Source organism: Pristiophorus japonicus, chromosome 11 (genome assembly GCF_044704955.1).
Source record: "Pristiophorus japonicus isolate sPriJap1 chromosome 11, sPriJap1.hap1, whole genome shotgun sequence".
Taxonomy (NCBI): Eukaryota; Metazoa; Chordata; class Chondrichthyes; family Pristiophoridae; genus Pristiophorus; species Pristiophorus japonicus.
In genome coordinates this window covers 58,006,863-58,013,306 of record NC_091987.1, presented here as the reverse complement: position 1 = coordinate 58,013,306, position 6,444 = coordinate 58,006,863, and positions in this window count along the sequence as shown.

Sequence of the window (6,444 nt, the reverse complement as noted above, 5' to 3'; positions counted from 1 at the left end):
AGTGGTACCTTCACTACTCTGTTATGTAGCATTTATAAATAAATGCAAAATTATTTTAAATCGATTGTCCAATGTTTGCAATACTGTACTACAGTAGTGTTGGCCACTATGAAAAATAACTGCAACAGTAATAGAGTTCATAAAAGATGATCTCTTTTATCAGTGTATTAGTGTGTTCTAAAAATATGTAACTTCATTCTATTCACATATCAAAGTGTTGGCTGTCTTCTTTGTTTGGATTCTTCACAGAATTGTACTCTAGATCAGTAGCCACCACAAAACTAGATACTTGCCCAAGATTCCCTACAGAAAAGCTTTCATAGAGCTCATGGAGGCTTTCAACTGCAATGTACTAGAGCTGTGTGGAGCAGAGTTGCTGGTTTTGCACCAGTGTGGTAAGCAGATTGACTTGGCCGTTAACTATACCCATGGCAACTGAATTATACTGTGCAGAAAGTGCATCAGTTTGGGTTAATTTTACTGCATAAATGGACAATATAAGTGGCCTGATGACTCTGCAGGTGGAATTGTTATTGGGCTGACATCTATCTCATTTGGCTGATTTGTTCCCTGGTCTATTTTTGAAGACCCTCTGCTTTTACAGTGTACCCAAGAGAATATCCTGTGGCGGATCTAGCAACAGGTGAAGGACTTTCCAGCTGCTCAGCAGCACAGTGTGGTATTTGAGCCCTGAAAGTTGCTGTTGATGCCCTTCAGTTGAGGCTTCAGTGTTTTCATAAGCTTCCTCGCTGTCTTCCATCAAGATAGTTATCACTTTGGTTTGTGTTTGAATAACTTTGACTAAAATTTAATTGATTCCCAACTTGTTGTCGGCAGTAAAATGTTGTTTCGTGAAGTATATTGAATGTGTACATTGGAACCCTGACCTTGAGAAATTATATCAGTATCTAGAATATCAGGAGTGCACGTGCATCTCCATGCCTGATTCTCTATTCAGCGCTTCCTTTGAGCGAAGCTCTGCACTGGGTACTGAGACTCAACTTCAGGGCTTTACTGTCAGTTTGGTTCAATTGGCAGCACACTTGCCTTCGAGTTGGAACGTAATGAGTTCAAGCTGCACTCCAGGACTTGAGCACATAATCTAAGTTGATGCTTCAGTGGAGTGCTGCATTGTTGGGTGTGCCATCTTTCAGATGAGGTTAAACCAAGGCCTCTCTGCCTATTCAGGTGGCCATTAAAGATTTAAAATGCTGGAAATACCTAGCAGGTCAGGCAGCATCTGTGGAGAGAGGAACAGCGTTAACGTTTCAGGTCGATGACCTTTCATCAGATGCTTCCTGACCTGCTGAGTCATTCCAGCATTTTCTGTTTTTATTTCAGATTTCCAGCATCTGCAGCATTTTGCTTTTGTTTTGACTATTCACTTCCTCAATCAAATTCACCCTGAAGAGAATAACTGGTCATTTGAATCACTGCTGTTTGTCAGACTTTGCTGTGTGCAAATGGCTGCTGTGTTTGCCTACAAAACAATAGAGATTGAATTTCAAACTCACTGGGGGAGAAATTCGGTCGTGTAATTTTTGGGCGCCTTCTCCAAGCAGGGTAAATGGTGAGGTCTGTGGAGCCCCGGCTATTGGGCTTCAGACCTCAATTATACTGAAGCCGGCGCTATGGGAGGAAGCCGGACAGGTAAATGCTGCACATTTGGGCTGCTGTAGCTAGTTCCGGGGTTGGATTTGTGGGCCTCGGGTGAGGGGAGATTGGGTGGTTCAAGAAGGGAAGCATCAGGGACTAGGGAGGGAGCAATTCGGGCCTTGGGTATTGGGGAAGCATCTGGGTGGAGGGAGATCGATTGGGTGTTGGGGGTCAGAAAAATTGATTTTTTTGGCTGGAGGCAGTGGCAATCAGGATGGTGATTGTGGTAAATACTTACCTGTTAGGCAATGTTTAGAGTCAGTTTTCCCTGAGGCAGCTAGTGCAAACCAATGTTGCAGCGGGGACTTTAAGCAGGTGTTAGGCCCCTTATTTGCATATGCAAAGGGGTGAACACCTGCTTCAGGCATGGGTAAAAGACGCATCTTGTTTGTCCTTCCCAATATGGTGGGTGAGGCACTTCCTGCCCACCATTTCGGGCTTTTGGTGGCTGCATAGCACCTGAAAAATGGGCACTTCACAACCCAATTTAATCCCTATTCATTTCGTGAAGTGCTTTGGGATATTTCTGAGCGATATGAAAAGATATAATATAATTGCAAGTTTTTTTTTTGTTGGTGCTGAACTATCTAAAATGCCTTAATGCCCAACAGTCCAAAATTGGTGCCCTGTGAGTTTATCTCAATTGGAAAAAAAGTTCTCTTTTATTTCCCCCACCCAAAATACAAAGTATTTCAACCACTTTCCCAGGCAGTGAGTGTCTCTTTCCTGGGCAAGTGTGTTTTACTTCAGAATGTTTAGCACTTAGCAGCCAGTAATGTTCAGCAGAGTCATGAAAACAAAGATCACTTCATAATGAATATAAACAACTTAAAGCTGAGCCCGCACTTGCAGAATAATTACAGATGGAATTTAAATCTTTTTGATTAGAAGCAATATTTAGAGAGAGAGAGGAGAAGGCACTTCCTGGAGCTCAGCAGCGAAACAAAGTCCCCATTATGGTGGCAACATCAACTGAGCTCGTATTAAATTGAACCAAGATGGCAGCAGACAAATTGTGCAGTTTGGAGCATATTGTGGTAACATGTTATTGTGGAGAAGCACTGGCACTCCCTATGCTAGGTTAACACTTGCGTTATGTTTCAGATTCTTTTATAGTTCAAAGCAGATTAATGCTTTGAGTATTATATTAGCATAGCTACACCATTTAAAATAATGAACTAGATGAGGAATACTATTATTAGAGAATATTCTCTTTGCTGTGCTCTTTACTTTCAACTGGTAGAATTTATATTCTTTCAAACCACAGAAGATTAATTGTGCAATGAAGGAGGTAGAGTAAAAATGTATTAATAAAACTTATGACTATGAAACTGAGACCGACCCATTAAAGGTTCTATTTATTAATATGAAGAAAAAATGTGTATATATAAATATATACATATATATATTTTCTTACTAGTAGAATGCGTACCCATGATAACCACTGGGCTGTCAAATCTGTGACCTTTGTCACATGCAGGATTTGGCATGAGGGTGAGTTCCTGTTTATCTAATTTGAATATCTTTTACTGGCTTTGTAACAGTCCTAGTTATTTCATCAAATCAGTCTTGTGGTCAAACATCAGTCAGTGATGAATCCAGATTCTGGTTCTGAAATGCCGAGGCACTGCAACACTTAAAAGGGTTCTTCAGCTGGTGCATTTTTACAGTATGTAGCTGAACCGTGTACTTCCTGTTAACCTTCTGATGATGAAAGTGAAATCAATAAAACTTGGATAGATCATCTCACCTGCCCCTGACCAGAAGATTACCTGTCACTCTAATCCACCATCCTCAGTTGAGTCTTTTAGACTTCTTCTGTGAGCTAGTAAGTGGAAGTGCTGATGTAAGGACAGGAAATTTACAAACCCTGGCTTGACACACACCTATCTGACACAATTTGTGATATTTATATAAAGAGAACTGTGGCTTGGACTGTGCGGCCTGGACTGACTTACCTGATGCTCTTGGATCAAAAGGAGCGAGTGTCAGTGTTTTAAGGAGGCTCTAAGTAGAGAGGTTAATGGTTTGCTGATGAGTTTCCTTCATCCTACATGTGCAATGCAAGCTTGGCTATTAACAGCTATTGGTATTTTAGGAAATATTACAAATTCAGCTAGAGTCAGTGGTTAGTATTTCTAAATCACAGGTTTATGTGTTCTCTGTTTTGGAAATCTTATTTTATTACTAGTAATAAAGAAACATATATGGATTGTGACTACTTGTTCATATTTGTAGCTGATCAACACTTTGCATTCTGTTCACAAGCTTACATGTATTACCATGCACACATGTTTATACACTTGGACATTTTATTGCTATGTACTGTCTTTACATTAATATGAAGCACGTTTATTCTTGTTATTGGGATTGTGGTTTTAGCATTATAAAATAAAGGTTTGTAATACATTTGTTATACTCTTAATTTGTAATGATTACTTTTTAAGACTTTTCATGTAGAATGGCAAAGACGTTACAAAGCTAATTATTTTTCCTTCCCCATATTTTTGTGTATTTTCCACACCGACATGGAATGACTTGTAAGATATCTGATTCATTAATACTGCTGCATTAATTTCAAGCTAATCGTAACGAGGGTGATTTACGATTTAAAGATTGCCTGGAGTTTTTGCGATCTGGACGGAAATTGCACTCAAAATTGCACAATTTGCTCATATTTCCACTCATCAGTTGCATATCGCAAAATCTTCTGTGAACCAGCGCATTCAGGCAGCATTTTAGAAAGAAAGACATTTTTGCATGAACAATATTTCTTGAAATATTTAAGAGTGGTAAACTGTTGCAGTTTTATTAATACAGCCGAAAATGGGTTTATCACAAAAAATAACTAATTTTAATCAGTGTCTAGTTCACCACCCATGAGTAACCCGATTTTACATAACAGAATTGACTTAAAATAATTATACAGAATCATTTACTAGTTACATTAGCATACAGTAATCAGTTTCATAGTAAATTTAAAAAATATTTAAAAGCTTTTAAAACAAGCCTAATAATGCCCTTGAAGACCCGCAAATGGGCGCAATTAGCGGAAACTCGCAATGATAATTAATTCAATCTGGGGACGTAGCCAGTTTTATGGGCGGGGCTGGCTACGAGCACAATGCTTTTTAAACTAGCGCAAAAGATTGCAGAAACTCGATTTGCACTGGACGTAATTTGCGCTTGAAATTCCTCGATCTTTTGCGCTTGTTTGCCCGATTTTGGGCTAATTGCGCTGATTTAAAAACTCGTGCAACCTTGGGGAAACTCCAGGCCAATAACATTGTTTGATTCAATTTTTTTATGTTGTGCATATTGATACACGAATCAATTTTTAATTTGATCTGTCCATTGAGAGACAATTAGAAAATATTTGTACTTTTTGTACTGACCATTTATTAAAAATATTTACATAATATTTTTACATGGAATATATTTAAATAATCAGCCTTGTGTACAGAGCATCCTAATGCAACTCATTATTGCTCATTTCACCTTCATTTTGATGGCACTGGTAATCATTTTTCAAAGCGTTGGTGGTTGTGTGAAATGTTTTGTACACACTTGGGGGCCGATTTTCAGCAGCCCACCGCCCACTGTCGCTCACTCCCGCCAACGTCCCTCTGGAAGATCTGTCCAGTGCCGCTTTCGGGGCGGCCTGGAGCAGGCGGGAGGGGAGAGCCGCTGGGAACCGCCTGCTGACTTCAGCGGAAGGCCGAGTGGCGCAACTGAGCTCCCGCCCGGCGAGCTCCTAGATTTCTGTGGGTGGGAGTCGGCGGCAGAAGAGGGGTGGACCGCTGGCTGGTCTGTTCCCGACGGTAAGTCTGAAGAATCTGTAAAAAGGTAAGTGAACATTTACTTTTTAAATTTTCAACAGTGACTTACCTGCATGGGATCCCCTGAAGGTCTTCGGATCGTTTTTGTATTTTGTATTACAAGTCAGTAATACTTTCTCTCCGCCTTTCTGTCCTTCCATGGGCTGGGCTTCAATTTTGAACATAATTTGGAAGAAGATTTTCAGATGGCCGCCGAGAATGCGACCTCCCGCCCAGATTGGCGGCATACGTCTTCCATTTTCCACCCGCCCACCTTCGAGGGACCTTCTTCATGAATATCCCTCCGAAAGTACCATCTGGTACCTCAGTGGCACTTGGGCAGATGGAGGTTTTGCTGAAAATTGGCCCCATGGAAGTTAAAATGGGTAATATTCTACTCTGTATGTAGAAAATGAGCACAGTGGAGTACAACAGAGGAAATTGTATATAGTTTGTATGTTGATCTGTCTCTGGTAGATTATGTTACCACATTTTTCCTGGTTAGAGAAGTTCACAAGCCTGTTCTTCATAATGAAATACATCACAATGAGGAGCTTGTGATAATGTGACTATTTGCATTTACCCAATAATGTCAACATTGCTACTGTGATTTATAAACAAGGTGGGTACCCATTGTTAATTGGAACAGGGACCTTTTGTCTTGAAGACAAAAGGTTTTTGTTTGCAGAAAAGTCAGGAATAAGACATTAGTGCAATAGACAAATCTATTTTTAAATGAAAAAAATCACTTCTGCTCCTGTACCACATAAAAGAAAATCGGGCGCACTTATTTGTACTGCCAAAATAGCCACCAAGCACCATCCTTTGTCAATGATTGGTCCCCTTGGAGGATAAGGCACACCCTGAAGTTTCACAGGAATGTGTAACTGGAACCGCCCATCCCAAGGTCTCACTGACTTTGCAAATTGTAACTTGATCCACTTTGACTTCCTGAAGCGACAGAGCTCCC